Source organism: Rutidosis leptorrhynchoides, chromosome 3 (assembly GCF_046630445.1).
Source record: "Rutidosis leptorrhynchoides isolate AG116_Rl617_1_P2 chromosome 3, CSIRO_AGI_Rlap_v1, whole genome shotgun sequence".
Lineage (NCBI taxonomy): Eukaryota > Viridiplantae > Streptophyta > Magnoliopsida > Asterales > Asteraceae > Rutidosis > Rutidosis leptorrhynchoides.
The window spans coordinates 246,845,470-246,867,500 of record NC_092335.1 but is presented as its reverse complement, the minus strand read 5'-3'; the positions used below and the strand labels follow the sequence as shown (position 1 = coordinate 246,867,500).

Sequence of the window (22,031 nt, the reverse complement as noted above, 5' to 3'; positions counted from 1 at the left end):
GGCCAACCTCGGTTGTTGAATTAGTAGAGAAGTGAATTTTGGGTTGTACGAATTCACTAAGGCTCGGGTTGTTCGGCCAATGTTCGTATGATTGAGGTTAAGGGGTTAACCTTGTAGTTTGGTTACCCATTTATGTACGCGTATTTACTTATATTGTTGTAACTAATCTTGCGGTTTGACTTGGTGGTACGTTAGGTATAACATTGCTTAGTTATGCTTGGATTGCGGTATGTGGCTCGTATTTGTGTGTTAGCGATGCGCATTTCATTTTATGCATATATATGTATGTAGTATATTCTCATTCACTAAGCGTTAGCTTACCCTCTCGTTGTTTACATTTTTATAGATTGCACGGATGCGATGGCTCGGGTAAGCGCGGGGACTAGTGGACTTGCGTAGTTGCTTTAGAAGACTTGCTTTTGGATTTGATTAGGATTGGGTAGCGTGTCCCCAATCCCATGCTCGGTCTATGTTTTTGTATAAACTAATGGGTCGAAATAGTCACTTGTGGTATTTTGGGTCGATGTGGGCCCGGTGTCGTAAAACTCGGTTTTTATTGTGGAAAACTCCTAGTTTAAACTATTGTAATCTATTGTGGAAGTGTTTTGGTTTAAAAGTGTCGGGAAGCGGGTTTTCGCCCGCGTGTGTTCGAAAAATTGATCAGAATGTTTTAGTACATCTGGACGCCGTCCCAAATGTCTGAACGCCGTCCCAGTCTTAAGAGCTGGATGCCGTCCAAGCTTTTGGACGCCGTCCAGATCAACTGTTTCAGAAATTTTTTTTTGTGGCATGTTTTCGGATGGTTAACGGGTTGGGTCGTTACAAGTGGTATCAGAGCATGGTCTAAGGGATTTAGGTGACTTGAGATAGGTGCCTAGACTTAGACTTTTGTGTGTGCTTATTTGTTGCGGGACTTGTAGGATTACGGGTTGGAATGGGAATTTGGCTAGTGCCTTAATTGATAGGTGGACTAACGTGTATATTAATACGTGGATATTATTAATATACGATTGTGTTATGTTTATGTTTATGTTGCGTTGCGAATATCATCGAGCAAGATGGTCATTGTACTAACGAGGGGATACGATGTGTGTGCGTAATAAGGACTTGCAAACCTTATTACGGGTGCAAATCGTGTTTAACAAGTGATGTACGACGAGTGTTGAGCAAGATGGGGCGGTGTTATGCGTGTTGTTTTATACGTTCGTGGACTAATCGTTTTGCATTCTTTAGAATGACGACGCGAAACGAGATCGAGACGAATGACGAGGAGTTTAACTCTAGAGTTGCGGCCGCCGTTGCGGAGCAAATGAGTGCGTTTCGAGAAGAAATGGATAGAAAGTATTCCGAATTTCGGGGTAGCAGTGAAATGGAGCGTTGTCTTAAGAGCTTCATGAGGACTAAACTCCCGATGTATGACGGGAAACCGGATCCTTTGGTAAGCACAACTTGGATTTCGGATGTCGAAGGGTGTTTTCGTACTATTGATTGCCCTCCTGAGAAAAAGACGAGACTCGCTACTAGTCTGTTGCGGGGCAGGGCAAGGGATTGGTTGGATGGTAAGATCGATCTTGTCGGTGGCGAAACGTTTATGGTCTTATCGTGGAACGAGTTTAAGGAGGAATTCTTCGAGAAGTTCCGGACATCGGCCGATTTGTGGGAATTGCGTAATGAGTTGAGAAATTTGCGGCAAGGATCTATGGATTTGAATACTCTCAAGACGACCTTTATGGCGAAGGCTCGTTTTTGCCCGGAGTATTTGGGGAATGATCGTTTGTTAATGGGGGATTTCTATCGGACCATGAATGATGACTTGAAAAGTAAAATTAGTCGCGGTTAAGCGAAATCGTTTGCGGAATTATTCAACTTGGCTAGAGGTTTCGAGTCGTATACGCGATCAAAGATGTGTGAACCTTCAAGTAAGAGGAGGGTTGATTCGTACGGCGCCCCGGGTAAGAAAAATAAGGGTGCAAGTGCGAGTACGGGTAATGTGGGAAAAGGCACGGTGGATTCTCGTGCACCTAGATGTTTCAATTGTGGTATTAGGGGCCACAAGTTGTGGGAGTGCACAATGCCGAGAAGTGATGATGGGATGTGCTACTATTGTCATAAGGAGGGGCATCGCAAGCCGGATTGTCCCGAGTTGGCGGCGAATGCCGCAAGGAGACGTTGAGGTACGTTTCATTTTAATAAATATGTCATTCGAATATTTATTTATGTGGCGTTTAAGTTCGGATTTGTTATTGCATTGTGTTGTGCATGTTATTGTTAACTGTGACGTTCCTAATGGAAGTACCCTATGGTAATGACTGATTTTTGGACGAAGGGCGTAAGACTTGGTGTAACCAAGCATTCCTTAGTATTTGGGAAATGTTTCTACCAAACCATAGAGATGGGTTTTGGTGTTCGGTTGATAAGCGCATGTACGCTTTTGTCTTGAGATTGGTGAACCGTGAGGTTCGTCGGGTGGTTGGAACCCTTGAGATTGAGTGTTTTGAATCTCGATGTATGTTGGTAATGGAGTTTATATGACGCAACATTAGGTGCCTCTTTTATACCTACTAGCGTGTTGTTCAACTCCGATTGTGTTGCGGTTACATTGTACTTAGGGTACCGAAGTGAAACCCTTAGGTACATGAGTGACTAGGTGGAAATTGACAAACTAGAGAAATTGGATGATTGCGAGGGTGTGGTTTGTGTAATTGTAGTACACTTTTCGTTCGAAGTGTTTGAGGATTGATTTAAATCCTTCGTGTGCTCTCGGTTGGAGCAAAATGTGGTGATGGGTCGTGAGAGCCCAATTGTTGGTAAAGTCTACCTTTGGTAGCATGGTACGGTTGTAAGAGATGCGGTTATGTGATGTAGTTCCAAGTGGGGGAGTTACACTCCCGCCCGAGGAAGTTTTAGTGTGAGATTTCGGATGACGTTTTAGTAAGATCCGAAAATTGTGTTGGGACCTAGTTTAGTCAATTTGTGGTAGATTACAATTTCGGATAAATTGTACTTATGATTTGGATTTGAATTATCACCGAGGTGGTAATGTGGTAAATCTCGTTGAGAGAGAATGGACGTGTTTGGTGAGTAAGGTGAAATCCTTCGGTTAAGGGAGGTGTGTGTCGGATTCTCTTCTAGAGAATTATTGTTTTGTGCCTATGTTTGATATAGGTGGTTCTTGCTCGAGTGTGTGAATGGTTAGTGGTATCCGCTAGGATTCACTATGGCGTAACAGAGCGCGATGTTACGCTACTCGTCGTTCGAGGCCAAAAGGGTGTTGATTGATGAAGCATGACTTTCGGAGTCCGCTGACTTCATCATGGTATTGGTGATTGATGAAGCATCACCTTTAGGGTCCGCTGACTTCATCATGGGAGTATGCGATTGGTGAAGCATGACCTTCGGGGTCCGCTGACTTCATCATGAGCGAGGTGTGATATCGGTGAAGCATGACCTTCGGGGTCCGCTGACTTCATCCGGTGTTGAGATTGGTGGAGCATGACCATCGGGGTCCGCTGACTTCATCAAGGGAGTAGTGTTATGTCGTATGGTGTAACATTATCGGGAAATGCGAGTATCGGTGGGAAATGCGAGTACCATTCCTGAGTTGTGTTGTGGGACGTGAATATCGGGTTATTCGTATTCACAATATTTCAGGTAGTACGATTGTCCCTGTTGGTTGGACTCATAGTTTGAGGTAGTGAATGTCGGGTAGTTCGGATTCACTAAGGCTCGGGTTGTACGGCCATCCTCGGTTATACTATGTGGCGTTGGTGGTGAATATCGGGTTGTGCGTATTCACGATGACTCGGGTTGTGCGGTCATTTCGTTGTGAGATATATGGATTGGGTAGGTGAATTTCGGGTTGTGCGAATTCACTAAGGTTCGGGTTGTTTCGACCATCCTCCATATGTGTTCAGGCTCGGGTTGTTTCGGCCATGTTGAGTTGTGATCTATCGGTTGTTTTATACGCTGATGGTGGGGTCGTAAGGACCGTTTGGTTTGATCTATTGGTTGTTTTATGCACCAATGGTGGGATCGTAAGGACCATGTTGTGTGAACTATCGGTTGATTTATGCACCGATGGTGGGGTCGTGAGAACCATGTTGTAGGATTAGTGATGCGATAGCCGTGCTTCGCTTACAGTTGTTACAGGTGTGACGAATTGTCGATTTTGGTACACCTTTGGATTAGCATTGCCATAGTCGTTTTGGGCGCTATCGGTTTTAACCGTTTGTTATGATGTTACGGTAGTTGCGTATGGGTCGTATTGCGCACTACAAGGGATGTTTAGTGATTGGTGTTATCCGTAAGGATTCGTTTGGTTCGATCTCCATCGTTTCGTGTTGTTGACCTTAGGTTGACTTGGTTACTTTTAGCATTGTACTCGGTAAGGATACGCTAGGGGATTGATATCTCGGTCCGAGATTGGTTGAGTTTTCCTGATGATAGGGAGTGAGCATGGTTTTAGTGCTCGGATAGTGGGTTTGATAAATCGCGGGAGACGATTTTAGTTATTAAAGGTGATTCCTTGGGAAGAGTTGCCTAGGAAAGTCGAATTGGGACTTATGTTGAGGACCGTGGAGTGTGGTCCGTTTGGTTAAGTGACGAGGATCACGAGGACGTGATCGATTCTAAGTGGGGGAGAGTTGTAACACCCTGTTTTTGTTTCTAATTTTGCAGTAGGACGGGACGCCGTCCCGATAGGGGGGACGCCGTGCAGCAACAAAAGGTGGGACGCCGTCCCGATAGGAGGGACGCCGTCCAGCAATAAAAGGTGGGACGCCGTCCAAAGTTTGGGACGCCGTCCAAACGGTCTGTTGGCCAGCTGTTTTAATTATTTTAAAAGGGGTAAAATGGTAAAATCACTTGGATGCCGGTTTGGAGCCTTCAAGGCTGGTTCCTTGGTCATTTGTGGATCATATTTCATCTTCACAAACACTCCCAACATTATTTAGAGAGAGAGGAGAAGTTCTAGAGAGAGAGAGGTGGATTTGGAGAAGAAGGAGTCGGATTCTCGCAAAAGCTCGGGTTCTAAAGTTGTTCATCTCGCTCCTAGCTACATTGTGGTGGTATTGGTAAGCTCAAACTCCGAATTTCATAGTTTAGATTTGATATTCAATTTAGGGTTTTGAGCTAGTTTGTTGTACAACCCATTTAGATGATGAAATGGGTTTATAGTGACTTGTAATTCTTGTCACTTGGCGGGTTTTGGGTCGGTTGACGTTTTAGCGTTGTTTAGAGTTTGATCTTGAGTTTAATCACTAGGTTTAGTGATTATGGAAGTGGTGAAACTCTTTTGGGTGAGTTTGGTTAACTAATTTTGAAATGGGTCAAAATTAGGGTTTTGGGGTCAAAATGGGTATGACACGTGTTTAACACTTGTGTTCGGGTTTAATTGGTGTGTTAGGACCATTTTCACGTGTATTAGTGATTATTGATTAATTTGGGCGCGGTTTGTGCTTGGAAGTGCAAATGGGTCGAATTTGCACTAAGGGTCAATTGGGTTGGTTTGTAAGTCAACCCTAATTGTGTTGTTTGTATTGTGATAATGGAATAGGTACGTTCCATTGACGAGTTGCGAATTATTTGGAAGCATTCATCAAGGCGACAAGGTGAGTGTTAATATCCTATGTGCATATGTATGTGTAGGAAGGGTGCGGGTCGGGTGAAGTGGTTCTCGGTTATAGAGCTCACTTTACATATAGGTGGATTTGATGGACTTGTGTATAGGTCCAATTGGCACGGTTGTGCGTTTTGGTTGTTTACCTTTGGCGAGGTACACGTTGTGTGTACGTTATCACACGTGGTTGTGATTTGGATGTTATAACCCCAAAGGCGAAGGGTTGACATTGTTGTGATGTGGATAACCCCGATGTGGTGGATTTTATAATCCCGTGACCGTGGGTTTGATGTTGAGAAGTGAATCTCGGGTAGTGCGGATTCATGATGACTCGGGTTGTTCGGTCATCTTGTTGATGAGGTAGTGAATCTCGGGTTGTGCGAATTCATTAAGGCTCAGGTAGTTCGGCCAACCTCGGTTGTTGAATTGGTAGAGAAGTGAATTTCGGGTTGTGCGAATTCACTAAGGCTCGGGTTGTTCGGCCAATGTTCGTATGATTGAGGTTAAGGGGTTAACCTTGTAGTTTGGTTACCCATTTATGTACGCGTATTTACTTATATTGTTGTAACTAATCTTGCGGTTTGACTTGGTGGTACGTTAGGTATAACATTGCTTAGTTATGCTTGGATTGCGGTATGTGGCTCGTATTTGTGTGTTAGCGATGCGCATTTCATTTTATGCATATATATGTATGTAGTATATTCTCATTCACTAAGCGTTAGCTTACCCACTCGTTGTTTACATTTTTATAGATTGCACGGATGCGGTGGCTCGGGTAAGCGCGGGGACTAGTGGACTTGCGTAGTTGCTTTAGAAGACTTGCTTTTGGATTTGATTAGGATTGGGTAGCGTGTCCCTAATCCCATGCTCGGTCTATGTTTTTGTATAAACTAATGGGTCGAAATAGTCACTTGTGGTATTTTGGGTCGATGTGGGCCCGGTGTCGTAAAACTCGGTTTTTATTGTGGAAAACTCCTAGTTTAAACTATTGTAATCTATTGTGGAAGTGTTTTGGTTTAAAAGTGTCGGGAAGCGGGTTTTCGCCCGCGTGTGTTCGAAAAACTGATCAGAATGTTTTAGTACATCTGGACGCCGTCCCAGTCTTAAGAGCTGGACGCCGTCCAAGCTTTTGGACGCCGTCCAGATCAACTGTTTCAGAAAAAAAAAATTTGTGGCACGTTTTCGGATGGTTAACGGGTTGGGTCGTTACAGCATAAGTGTTATGTATATATATAGTTAGATAATCTCACACAGCCACTAGTTTAATATGCATACATAATTAAATAGTAATATATGTTTACCAACACTCTATCAAATTTGCTAGTATAAATAAATATCATGCCAATGAGTGAAGAGTTTACTGTTTTCTTTTGACTTTAATTCTAAAAGTAAACAGTAGTAAACAGTAATCTTAAATGAATTAATCATTTAAACAGTTAAGCAGCCGGGTATTTAGATTCTACCGACAGTTTTCACGGAGCGTGTCCATTGCTAAACAGTTAAAATATAAAAGTGTTCCTAAAAATCTCAAAATTTTAGATTAAATATATTTAATTATTTTACTCATTAACTGTTTGAAACCTGATCAAAAAGGTTCGATAATTATTTATTTTCTGTTCCAATTTATAGGTACGGAGTACTAATATTTAATCTTAAAAAGGTAAAAATATTTTTGACAAATCTAGATTCTTCGTAATCAATTTACAGTCCAACTTTTATTTCAATCCTTCATGAACATGTACAATATCTATATTAAAACTAACAAAACATCAACCGAGTGTTACTGACGTTTACTAATTAAGCTCGAAATCATTCATTTTCCATTTACTCTCTCTCTAAATATAATCAGTTTTAAATAACAAGTTTTATCACATAAATATATATTATATATTTTTAAACAAATAGATTTAAAATATATATTATATATTTTTAAACAAATAGATTTAATATTATTTTATATATTTACAAGTAGTATTTATATATATATATATATATATATATATATATATATATATATATATATATATATATATATATATATATATATATATATATATATATACATTTGTAATAATAGTTTTCATTATATCGCATATTATTTTACATATTTATTTCCAACAATTAACTCATATATTATTTCAATTAATATTTCAAATTATATATATATATATATATATATATATATATATATATATATATATATATATATATATATATATATAAATATACATGTACCTATTTATAATTAGTTGTTCGTGAATCGTCGAGAACAGTCGACAGTCAATTGGATATATAAAACAGTTCAAAAATTTTGAGACTCAGATTAAAAGACTTTGCTTATCTTGTCAAAGATATTAAATCGTATCGAGAGTTTGGTTTAAAATTAGTCAAAATTTTCCGGATCACTACACAAGAGATCACCATCTGTCTCTTTTGAGAACAGAGTGGTATCAATTATTCCAACTTTAAAACCTATACCAGTGAGATACACATGAAGTGTCTCATACCATGCTCTTGGAGCCTGTTTGAGTCCATAAAGAGCTTTGTCTAGCTTGTAGACATGGTCTGGATATTTACTGCTTACAAAACCAGGAGGCTGTTTGACATAAACTTCTTCTTGCAGCTTTCCATTTAGAAATGCAGATTTAACATCCATCTGGAATACCCTAAAGTTCATCTTAGCAGCATATGCCAAGAACAATCTGATAGCTTCCATCCTAGCCACTGGAGCATATGTCTCTCCATAATCCAATCCTTCTTCCTGTTTGAACCCTTGAGCTACCAACCTAGCTTTGTTTCTGATCACAATCCCATCTTCATCCATCTTGTTATGATCTTCTTAGTTTCATCATCAGGTTTAGGTACCAATGTCCAAACCTTATTCCTATCAAACTGAGAGATCTCTTCTTGCATAGCTCCTGCCCAGTTCAGATCTTTGATTGCTTCATCAGGACATGTAGGTTCAATGGTAGACACAAAATTTACATGCATACAAAAGTTGCTGGTTGCATGCCTTCTTGTTTTAACACCACTAGCCAGATTACCAATAACTTGCTCAATTGGATGCTCTTTTGTCCATCTAGTGTTATGAACAGGTGAGCTTGTCATGGAACACACAGCATCTTGATCATCAGCTGGTTCAAAGGTATGAGCAGCAGTTGGAGACAGCTGTTCATTATTAATGTAACCAGTACCAGCTTGTAATACTTCAGAACCAGTAGACCTATGCTCAAATATATATATATATATATATATATATATATATATATATATATATATATAGGACTTCAGTAGAGCCAGTAGGTCCACTTAGTTTAGACACAGATGGAACAGATTGTTCCATCTCATCATCAGAGAACCCAGCAACATGGATTGGTGAGGAATTTGTAGCTGGTTCTTCTTCATCATCAAGAGCTTGCTGAGTAGGTTCTTCAAACAATAATTCTTCATCTTATTGACTGGGAGATGAGGCTGGGGCAGTTTCATCAAATGTAACATTAATTAATTCTTCAAAACAACCCCTTCTGTTATTGAAAACCCTATATGCCTTCGACATGTTGGAATATCCCAAGAATATACCTTCATCAGCCTTAGCATCAAACTTGCCTAGCTGATCCCTGTTGTTTAGAATGAAACAGGGAGTGCCAAATACATGAAGAAATGAAATTGAGGGTCTTCTTTCTTTGAGAACTTCATAAGCACTTTTCTGATGTATTTTCACTATTAAAGATCTATTCTGGGTAAAACATGCAGTGTTCACAGCTTCTGCCCAATATGAATTTTTCAGCCCAGACTCAGCTAACATAGATCTTGCTGCTTCAATGAGAGTTCTGTTTCTTCTTTCTGCAACACCATTCTGTTGAGGTGTTCTCACAGCAGAAAAGTTCTGTGAAATCCCTTTGTCAGCACAAAATTCTTCTAATGTAGCATTTCTAAATTCTGTACCATGATCATTTCTTAGCTGTTTCACTAGTTGTCCATTCAAAAGCTCCATTCTTTTAATAAAATTGATAATTTCATCAGCAGCTTCACTCTTTTGCTTCAAAAAGAATACCCAGGTGTATCTGGAATATTCATCAACAATAACCAGTGTATACTTCTTCCCAACAATACCCAAGTGTATTCATCAACAATAACCAGGTGTACCTGGAATATTCATCAACAATAACCAGTGTATACTTCTTCCCACTACAGCTGTCTACATTAACAGGACCAAAAAGATCCATATGAAGTAAATGAAATGGTTTCTCAACAGATGAGATTTACTTTGATTTGAATGAGGCATGGTGATGTTTTCCCTTCTCACAGCCAAGACACAATCTGTCCTTTACATAAGACATGGTGGGTAGCCCAGACACTAAATTTCTACCGGATAATTTGTGAATGTCTTTGAAGTTGAGATGTGAGAGTCTCTTGTACCATAACCACTTCAGGTTGTCTGCTGCCTTTGAATAGAAACAAGTATCAGTAGTTGTGACTGCTGTGTTCATGTCAATTTGATACATGTTTTCATGACGTTTTGCAGTCAGCAGTGGCTTCCCTGTCTTGTTAAAAATAGTGCCAATTTTCTTTCTGAATTGGACTATCTTATTCTTACTTGTCAGTTGGCTTATGCTGAGTAAATTATGTTTGATCCCAACGACATATGCAACATTTGAGAACGTGACATTCCCATTTGTCAAAGTACCAAAACCCTTTGTGTAACCCAATGAATTATCTCCAAATGAAACAACTGGACCATCCTTTTCTTGATAGTCCATCAGCAGGGACTTACATTTGGTCATATGTCTTGAACAACCACTATCGAGATACCATATTTGCTTGTTTTGAATACCCTGCACAGTAGCTAAGAGATTAGTTCTTTTTGGGAACCCATCCAAGGATGGGTTCTGGAAGGGTCATCTTTGATGATCTCTTCCTGTCTACTGGTTTGCTTGAAGAAGCAGCAGCAGATGGGGTTAGGGTAAAAGGACACCGGTTGGCTAAGTGAAACTTGCTGCCATATTTGTAGCATTTTCTCACATTTGATATCGGTGACTGGTCATACACTGAGTAAATGGGTGCAGTAAGATCGGGTCAACTTTTGGTTACTGCCTCAATTAGCTGGTCAAGCTTGACTGTCATAATCTCAGTGATAGACAGCTCATCATTCGAGTCAACTTTTGCTTTTCCCTTAAGGGCAGCTTTCTTCTTGGAACCAGTACCATAGTCATGACGTATTGCTTTGCCTTTCTCACTTGACGAGCCAGCGTAGGAAGTTACTGGCTTGTCTACTGAAGCTGATGAGCTAGAAGAAGTTTTTCCTTCTGCCTTGGACTTGCCAGTATTACATTTGACTGGCTTGTCTACAGCTACTGGTTGACCAGTAAGTTTGTCATCAGCTGGCTCAGCACAATTGGAACTCGAACACGAAGGGGAATCAGTTGGTTTAATTTTTCTTAAATTATTTTCAGTGATTTCCCTTTTAATACGTCTTTCTTTTGGAGTCATGTAGTAGATGCTTGAGGGGTCAGTAGTCTCATCAATTGAGGTACTGGCTTCTCTTGCTTTAACTTCATCCTCCAAAATCTCTTTCATGGCAGGTGGGGAGGACACATCAGATCTAACAAACTTATTTGTCAAGACCTTTTTACCCTTAACTATCTTGGCAAAAGTATTTGGCAAGACAGCTTCAGGATCAGTTTCAAGAATTGGGTCCATGAAAGTAACTTCTGCAATAGCAGCAGCAGTAGCATAGTCACCAGCAAAGAAAGCTTCAACTTGGGTAGGCACCTGCTCGTTAACACACTTGGCTGTGCGTTGAGCAGATGTACATCACGAAGTGACAACCTTTTTAAGATTATCCAGTTGGTTCTTGACTTCTGCTGCCTCAACGTGAAGAGACCTTAAAGTAAAGTTTTGTTTTTCAAGTTTGGAAATATCATCTTTCAAGATTTTAATTTCATCATTTTTGCTTTTAAGTTTCTCATTTAAAGATTTGTTGTCAGTTTTCAAAACTTCTTCACGTTTGCTACCTCTACATAAGTCAACTCTTAGGTAGTCAAATATTTCGGCTTTTTCATCATCAGTATAAGTTCGAAAATTATCAACCTTATACATCAATTCAGTTTTCCATTGAGGTGAATCTCTTTTCTGATCAGCTTCCCTCATATCAGCCAAAAACTTACTACCATTATCATCCTCATCAGACTCCTTGACCTCCTTGGCCATTAAACACAGCTTTTTATCTGGAGCATAACCAGCACCATCATCATCAGTATCACTATCAGAGGATGACGACGAGCTGGTTTCATCCCAATCATGATGCTCAGCAACTAGAACATTTTCTGGCTTCTTACCCTTCTTATCAGTCTTAGCACTTTCCTTCATCTGAGCTTTCATAGCTTTGTACTTGTTCTTGTACTTGTCAGCTTTTAAGAAAGAGCTAGCATGTGAAGTTGAAGGTTTTCTAGACATGCATTCAGCAGCAAAATGTCCAACCTTCCCACAATTATAACACTCAGATTTATGACCCTTGACTTGCTGATTCTATTACGATTGAACCTTTTGAACTGCCTAACCAGCAAAGCCATACCTTCAGCAAACCCTTCTGCATCACTTTCATCATCACTGCTTTCTTCAGACCCAGTACCACTATCCACATCACTCTCAGCTGTCTCTTCTTCTGCCAACAACTTTTGAACCAGTAAAGTCTTTTGAGCTTTCTTTTTAGCAGCAGCAATAAGAGCAGTATCATCTGTCTTAGAAGATTTTGAAGTGGTGGGGGCAGACCTAAATTTTTCTTTTAGGTTAAGTTCAAATTTAGCCTCTACCTTCTCATGGTACCAAAGTGAACTGTAGAGAGAAGACATGTTAAAGTCCTTTAGGGTCTGAGTGGTTCTTAGAGGGTCAGTAACAGATTTTCATTTAGTAGGCAGTGAATCTATGAATTTGTTTACTTGTTCAAATTCAGTATAGGTGACATTCAAAGTGATCAGGTCTGCAATCAAGGAGTTAAACCTAATGAAGGTTTGCTTAAGGGTTTCATTCTTGTAGGCAAAGAATATTTCATATTCTCTTTTTAAAGCAATCATTCTGTTCTGCCTTACTTCTCCCATACCCTCATAGGTAACATCTAGATAGTCCAACATAAGATTGACATTTTCTTTTCCCTTAATCAGTTTGAACAGTGGGTTAGGAAAAGTTATAGCTAACAGACTTCTGATTTTAGGGTCAAGTCCAACACGACATTTATCCTCAGCATCCCATCTAGAAGGGGTGAGAATAACATCTCTGTCAGGGACAGCAGGAGTGTCAGCTGTAGCTGAAGCACTACCAATAGTCTCAGTGGGAACAAATGAACCATCTGTGGCAATATCAGGTATGAGTGGGTCAATAGACTCAAGGTGAAGCATGAATCTTGCCCTCCAAGTTTCATACTCATCTTCATCAAATTTGGGTGGTCTATTGGATGACCCATTTTCAAGGTAAGCTGTATTTGAATATGCAGCCATGAGAGAATTCAGATCCAAGATATTAATTATCAAGACTGATGCTCTGATACCAGTTGTTGGTCCCTTGATAACAACAGGATTATTGTAGGGGGGTGTGAATACAATTTCTTTTAATTAACTTAACAGTTAAACACGATTAGTATTCAAACATGAAGATTAAATAGAGTCACAAGTAATTTTCAACGGTTATTCTTTATTGATTGAATCACAAAGAATTACAACTTTCCTTGGCGGAATGATAGTTGGTTGATACAGATTACTTAGAATATAGCTAAGAGGTAAACTAAAAGCTATTACACGTTTTTGACTCTAAATAAATAAACCCACACCACTAGTTGTTACAATAGTGGATACAAAAATTTATAGTAGTCCTATTAACCATGTAATGGTTCTATTGTCCACTGGTACATAGGATGTCTGTACTTGTGGGGACAACTGCATCAGAGAGCATGCTCTCCTCTTTCCTCTTTGGTAGCTATTTGCAGGAACATCTCAATACGGTTTGGCACCACTATTTGATTAAACAAATAGAATGTTGTGTTCCCTAGGTGTTGACAAAGTATAACCCATGTCTGCACATGCGTTACACTTCTGCATTCCCACGTGGTCTTGTAAGGTCACTTGTCAGCCGCCGACGCATGTCCTTTTCTGTTCAACTTTGTCTTTGACTTCTGTTGAATAGTACCATTGATGTAGACCACTCGGGAAACTACTATGCTTAAAATGGAGCATAGCAGTCTTGTGTAGTAAGCTACATTCCAGCTGTGCTGGTTCTTCATTGCTGAGACACTTGATATTCTTGAACTACTGAGTACACATCCTGTGCTGATTGAAGAATACTGTCTACCTTGTGCTGGTAGACTGAGTAGCAAACTAAACACTCGACACAGCAATATCTGCTGTCTATACATAAACTAACTTGTGCTGACTGCACATAACATTTTAGTGCAAATAAATTACAGTTTTGTCATAATTAAATCCTTAATTATTTTGGGGACTCAACAGAGCTCTTTCATGTCGAGCTTTAATCTATCCTCCATCCTACGTCTAGGTCTACCCCTTATCCTTACGCCGCCAACGGTGAGGGTCTCGACTCTCCTAACTGGGGCTAAAAGTGGGCGTCTCTTAACATCAGTGTTGTAAATCTCCCGAGATCTCCCCGAGATCTCCCCCGAGATCTAGTTTTTTGAAGGAAACCGAGACGAGATGTTCATCTCCCGAGATTTCTCGGTCAACGAAGTCATACTTAGTCAAAGCCATGATTTCTCGAATTTTCTTGCTAATCTGTAAGATTTTCTTGTAAAATTCATAATTTCTAAGATTTTCTCGTTCATTTCTCGGATATTTTTGTAAAATCTCGTAAAAATGTATATAAATATACATATATTTATGTTTTATGTATATTTTTATTAAAAAAACTATAAAGTCAACGTCCGAGATCACCCCGAGATTATTCCGAGATGCCGAGATCTCCCTAAAAAAGTCCAAACGAGATCTCTCCGAGATCCGAATTCTCCAACCTTGCTTAACATGCCCAAACCATCTAAGTCGTCCTTCCCTAAGTTTGTTGATGATGTTCCCAACTTCCAATTTCTTCCTAAAAACTCCATTTGGTATCATTTCTAGCATGGTCTTACCACACGTCCATCTAAGCATCCTCATTTATGCCACCTCCATCCTCCTCTCTTGGGCCTTCGTCATTGGCCAACACTCCGATCCGTACAACATGGCTGGTCTGATTGCCACCTTGAAGAATTTACCTTTCAGTTTAAGTGGGACCTTCTTGTCGCACAACACCCCTTTCGCAGCCCTCCACTTCAACCATCCTACTCTTATACGATGCGTCACATCCTCATCTATCCTTCCCGAATTGTGAAGCATTGAGCCTAAATATCTAAAGGACTCTTGCGGGGGTAGAATCTGATCCCCAATTATGATATCCACTATATCGTCGTGTTCCTCTTCGCCCCCCTTGAAATCGCATCTAAGGTACTCCAATTTAAGTCTGCTAATCCGTAGGCCATTTGATTCTAAGGCGATCCTCCATTGCTCAAGCCTCCTGTTAAGTTCATCCTAGGAATCCGAAACTAATACAATATCGTCGGCGAAAATCAGGAACTAAGGGCAGACTTAAGGGCTAAGGGCAGATCCCTGATGTAAACCAACCTCTACCGGGAAAAACTCTGTGTTTCCTACCGTCGTACCTACACGAATCTTCGCCCCCTCGTACATATCTCTAATAGATCTTATATATCTACTTGGGACTCCCCTAGCATTAAGAGTCTTCCAAATCAACTCATGCGGGACACAGTCATAAGCTTTTTCCAAGTCTAAGAATGCCATGTGTAGGTTCTTTTGTTTTTCCCTATACTTCTCCATAAGGCTTCTAACTATGTGAATCGCTTCCATCGACGAGCGTCCAAAAAATGAACATATATATATATATATATATATATATATATATATATATATATATATATATATATATATGTATATATATATATATATATATATATATATATATATATATATATATATATTAGCAGGATCAATGGGGAAGTTACCAATCGGGGGAGAAGCAAAATTTTTTTTTTCGTTTTTTGGAATTTTTTTTTTCAGGCATCAAGATTACACAAAAATATGAACATTTAAAAAAGATACTTCGTGATGAATGTTATTATTTAGGCGGGAAAACGATTGACAAAAATAACATTCAAGATAATATTGATTGTGAAGAATGTTAACGTTTTTTTTTCCTTCATGTTTTGTGAAGTAAAATTTAGCCCGATTTAGAGTTTAGGGTGTAGGGTTTAGGGTATGGTGTTTTGGGTTAGTCCCTAAACCCAAAACCCCAAACCCTAAATCCTAAACCTCAAACCCTAAACTCTAAACCGTTCGTGTTAAAAACTCAATCTAAATCCTAAATCTAAACCCTAAATCTATAAACCCTAATATCTAAACCGTTTTGTGAAGTATTTTTTGTCAAAATTTAGCCCGATTTAGAGTTTATGGTTTAGTCCCTAAACTCAAAACACTAAACCCTAAACCCTAAACTCTAAACCGTTCGTGTCAAAAAAACTCAATCTAAATCCTAAATTTAAACCCTAAATCTAAACCCTATACCCTAAATTTCTAAACCCTAATATCTAAACCCTCAAAATACGCTCAAAAAACACGATAATTGTTATATATTAATTCGAGTATTTCCCGCTAAAATAAAAATATTTATCACAAAGTGTCTTTATTAAATGTTCATATTTTTATCCAATCTATAATGTTCGTGAACAAAGTTTTTTCAAAAAACGAAAAAAAAAAAAAAATGCGCTTCCCCTCGCTTCCCCCAATTGTTTACTTCCCCCTTGATCCTACCAATATATATATATATATATATATATATATATATATATATATATATATATATATATATATATATATATATATATATATATATATATATATATATATATATATTATATTTTTTATAAAAACAAAAACACATTTTAGAGCAAAAGGAATGAGGGAGAACTACAGATGGTTTAATTTGGGCAATTGTAATATATAACCAGGAATCGTCCCACTTATGTTACAACTTCTCAACATTCTGCATATTCACCAAAAAATAAACATTAAAACTGAAAAAAAAAGAACCTGGTAATTTATCTATAATTCTAAAACTTCTTACAACTTAGTCATGTTTGTCATGTTACTTAGATCGGGAAACTGCGATTCTAGTCCATTCAAATCACTAATTCTTCTGTGCAAACATCACATTAAGGCATTAGTACCATTGCACATATAGATTTAACTTAAAATCTTGACATGATAAATGTAACTTACAATTCATTCAAATTTTTCAAAAGGGAAATGTTTGAAGGTATTGGTCCTTCAAGACCACTTCCTTGAATCTCCCTAGTAATCAATACAAGATTTAAAGATTAATGTGTTGAAACATGAATAAGGGTAAGTTGTAACACCATAGGAAAATAATTCAATATCTAGAAAGATTTAAGATTAATGTGTTGAAACATGAACCGGTTCAAGATGTAGTGTTATTAAGAAAGATATGTTACTAGGAAATATAAAAGATAGTGTTTAGATTGCCTTTTAAAGAAATAATCCAGTGTTGAATGATGAATTGTTCAACATTCATTCAAAATTTCAAAACCAGATATAATAAGAACTTTTGAATCATTCTGCGTTTAATCATTCTACTGTAACAATGACCGAGGACTTACAATTTCTCAAGTAATGTGCATCCCTCAAGATTTGGAATTTTCCCACTGAAGTTGTTACTACTTAGCTGACTGCAAAATAACTTAGATATTATACGCGTATGGATACAATAAAGAAGATATCTATATCACAGCTAGTGTAGTTAGGGGCGAACCTAGTGCATGTGAGGTGGGGTCCTATGACCCCACTATTTTTTCAAATAATTATACGATTTACTCTTTAAATTTTATAGAACACAACTAAATTTAACCATGGGACCCCATATCACCATATATTTTTAAAATTTATGATTTTTTTGGAGGTAAACAACCACTGAAGTACCCTTCAAAATTAGCTATGGAAAAAATTTTAAGACCCCATTGAATTTTCATTCTAGATTCGCCACTGAGTGTAGTGCAACACATGAAAATGTATCTTTAGATTTTTGGTTTAGGAAAGGTGTAAAGTTGTACATACAGTTCTTTCAAGTTGATCAGATTATTAAATCCCATTGTCAAGTCACGGTGAGGTTGTTAGAACTCAGGACCCTATGATTTGAGCATAAACCATTTTGATTAAAATGGCGTAACATGTACTAAAAAAAGGTAAGTAATAAATTATAGAAGGCCTTACAAAAGTAGTTAAATTTATTAGACCAAATTTAACGCGGCGTCAGAGGGGTCCCGTCAGACGCGCTGGCGTCGGGTGACGCGCTCTGACGCCTATAGTGGGGCGTCACGCGTAACGAAAATGGGGCGTTAGTGAGTTTTGAAACGGATGGTGCTAGACGCGTTAGGGCTACGTGGCGTTTTATGGTTGGTCGGTTCACCCAACGGATCCTTTGACCGTTTGGGTTATTTTTTTTATTTTTTTTTAATTCCGAATTTATCCTATATTCAATCAATTTTATCTTCATCTTCCACCAAACACTTTTCAACCAATTCCTCCATCTCTCAAACTTCAAGTTTTTTTTTTAAAATCACTATGTCGAATCCGAATCAAAGACCACCATACCCGAACCAAAGACCACCATATCCAAACGAGTACGTTTCGTACACCGATATGTTGAGGTACGGATCGTACATAGGTCAAGGTTCATCACACCCGAGCCATCTACAACAAATACGAATTGTTTTGCCCCAACATCGTCCTTTAACACCCGAAGAACAACATCAAGTTTGGTTGCAACAAAACTCGCTTTTTGAACAAGCCCGCAATTTCGGAACTCCGCCTCCGATCACTCCGCGTCCGGAATCTCCCCGTCCCGAAACTCCGCGTCCGGATAGTCCGGTGACTCAAGTCGATTCGGTGCCGGAAACGCAACAACGGAAACATAAAAAAAAAAGGTATAATTTCTTTTTTTTTTTTGTTCGGTATATGTACATGTATATATTTGTATGAATTTTTTTTTTCGGTATATCTATATGTATATATGCACATGTAGTTTTTTTTTTTTGGTTCGGTATATGTATATGTATATGTTTGTATGATAATTTTTTTTTTTGTTATATGTATATATTTGTAGTAGTTTTTTTTTTTTTTTTGTTCGGTTTATGTATATGTATATGTTTGTATGATAATATTTTTTTTTTCGTTATATGTATATATTTGTAGTAGTTTTTTTTTTTTTTTTTTGGTTCGGTATATGTATATGTTTTTTTTTTTGGTTCGGTATATGTATATGTATAATATTTTTTTTTCGTTATATGTATATATTTGTAGAATATTTTGCATATATAAAGTTCGGATTTAGAATAGTTTGATTTGTGTATATAGTTCGGATATAGTTCGGATTTGTTTATATAGTTCGAATATAGTTCGGATTTGTATATGTATATAGTTCGGATATATATTTGTGTATATAGTTCCGATTTATGTTATATGGAGGTACCGAACTAGTTCCGATTAAAAAAAAAATGCACACTATGGACTACCAAAGAAGAAGAGTAGTTGGCGCAATGTTGAATCGATTCTTCTCAAGATTCCCAAAAGGGAAATTCGCAAAAGTATGAATCGTTGTGGGGTACGGTTTATAAGAAATTCAATAACAACAAGCACGGGTGGTATAGAGGCGATGACCAATTGTCCTCTAAATGGAGAAATATCAACAAAAATTGTCAAGAGTTTAATGCCGCTTACAACGAAGCCCTACGAAATAGGAGGAGCGGAGAAAGTGACCTCGATGTTGAGAATAGAGCCCATGAAACCTATATACTAAATACCAAAGGGAAAAAGTTTAATATGATGGATGCTTGGCGGTTTTTGAAAGATAAGGCGAAGTGGTACGTTCCCGGCACGCGTAGTCATGTTTCTTTAGATGCCGACGATGAAGATTTTGATGTTCCACTTTCTCAAAACGATCTTTTCGAGAATGATCCTTTTCCAAGGCCAATGGGGCGAGAACGGGCAAAAAAGAAGGCTCGATCTACTAGTACTACCGACACCGACAAAACTCGCTCTTCAACTCGATCATCAAAAGCGGATGAGGCTTTGGAAGCTATTTCAAAGCACAAGGAATCGAGAGCATCGGGTATAGAACACGCGAAACAGGAAGCAACACTCCAAACCGCGTTTCAAGGAGCTAGCATTTTAGCCATCAACCCCTCGGCAATCGATGACCAAGTCCGAAAACAAATGATTGAAGGGCTTCAAAAGGTGTTCCTCGACAAATATAGCTACTTGCTCCAACCAACGCCACCACCTCAAAACAACGACTCATCCGAAGACGACGATTAGTTTTTATGTATTTTAGTACCGAATAATTATTATTATTTTTTCCCCGTATTGTGTGTTTTTTTTTTAAACCGAATGTATGTTTTTAAGTTTATTAATGTTTAAAATATTTTAGTTTTTATTTAATAATGTTTTAAATTTAAATTGTATAAAACTGGTGGGACCTATTTGACACAGGAGAGGCGTCAGTGTTATTTTGGTGTCAAAGGGTGACACTGCCACGTCATAGGCAGATTGCACTTTTTGGCCAAAAAGTGAATAATCTGACTGTGACGTCACATGCAAGGTTAAAATTGGTCTTAGTTTTCCAAGCTCAACAGGAACTTTTCCCGAGAACACGTTGTTCTCCAAACGCCTATAATAACGTAAATATTTGCTAGTTGTTATAATTATTTTTTTCTTCAAAAAACGAGAGAAGAATGCAGAGTGAAAAAGAACATACAAATATCTGAGGTAATACCGCCTAAAGATTTTGGAATGCTTCCAGACAAGCGATTACCCGTAACAGCTCTAGATTACAATAATTTCAGTTAAATATTCAAGACTTTCTATTTATATATTTTCTAATAATAATTTAATACGGAGTAAATAACATGAAATATATATATATACAGAATTTGCTCACATGAATTCCAGCTTTGTTGATGCCCATTCCTCAGGTATGGTTCCATTTAGGTAATTATAAGATAAATCACTGAGATTAATTAATGTTTTAAATCATATTTTTTTGGAAACATATCTACCTTGTAAAAAGCTACTCAGTTTATCTTTTTTCTTACATATGTCTAATTGAAGGTAACTTTGCCAAGGATTTTGGGAGAACGCCTGCAAGATCCTGCCCCTTGAGTGATCTGTTCATTAGTAATATTATTATTAATATTAACTAATATTAATATTAATATTACTATTAATATATATTAATAACATAATCAATGCATGCAACATACATTTCAACAACGTGACAAACAGGGGAACAATCACAAACAACACTGTTGTTGAACTGCTGAGGATATCGAAATGGTATACGAGTTGTCCGATTGAAGTTTTCATCACATGGCTTTAGACTAAAATCCCAATCTCCTTTTCCTAATTCTTTAGCTACATCCTTAAGAACACTCACTGCATATAATAGTAACAGTGACAATAATAAGAAGTTAAATAAAATAACTAAACTTTATAAATGGAAACCAATGTGCATGGCTACTTAGTATTGTGAAGTTTTTTATTTTCATGAAAGATGTTAATGTTAGTTACAAAATTTGAATGTACACAAACTCACCTTCATATTTAACTTGTGCTTTAACAATAGTTATTTCGAAGAGAAAAAACGTAAACATGATGTGAACGAGAAAGAACAAGAGACTTGAACTAGATTCGAACACCATCGGCATCTAAATTAATGAATGTGGTTGTGACAATAACAGCTAGCTGTTGTAATGCTGAACTTAAACTTGAGTACAATGTGGCATAATATATAAGTACGTAAGTTCAAAAGACAAGGAGTATGTGTGAAATACTTTAGACATTGATGGAACACAAAGATGTCATCAATCAATAATTGTGCATAATGTATTCATGTTACTCTCCAAAATTCAACGAGTCAATGGTACAACACTGCTACAAGGTAAACATAAATCAACGTAAAATTTTTAAAGAAATGGGGTCCATCAGTTAATAATTGTGCATACTTTGTATTACTATTAGGGAGTACTATTCTAGGTTGGGTTTAGTTTTGTGTGTTCCTGAGTTGTGTTGATGGTTCATCCTTCATTTATCTTTTCTTTTTCTGAAAAGCAAACAACTTTAAAAAAGATGAAATAGATACACGAGAGTGGACAAGAACGCCAACCACATCAAAAACCGACTACCAACCTACAAATACACGAGACAAATCTAGAAATACAATAATGAAGCATACATATACACAACACACTTATAAAAAACATGAGGCTAGATAGATGGATAGCAGAGAGCGC

General features: G+C 37.9%; 1 pseudogene; it reads right to left on the bottom strand.

Moving 5' to 3' along the window:
• Positions 1–21,446, bottom strand: part of LOC139900928 (probable LRR receptor-like serine/threonine-protein kinase At1g53440) — a 137,559-nt pseudogene extending 116,113 nt beyond the window's left edge.
• Positions 21,447–22,031: the final 585 nt, after the last annotated feature.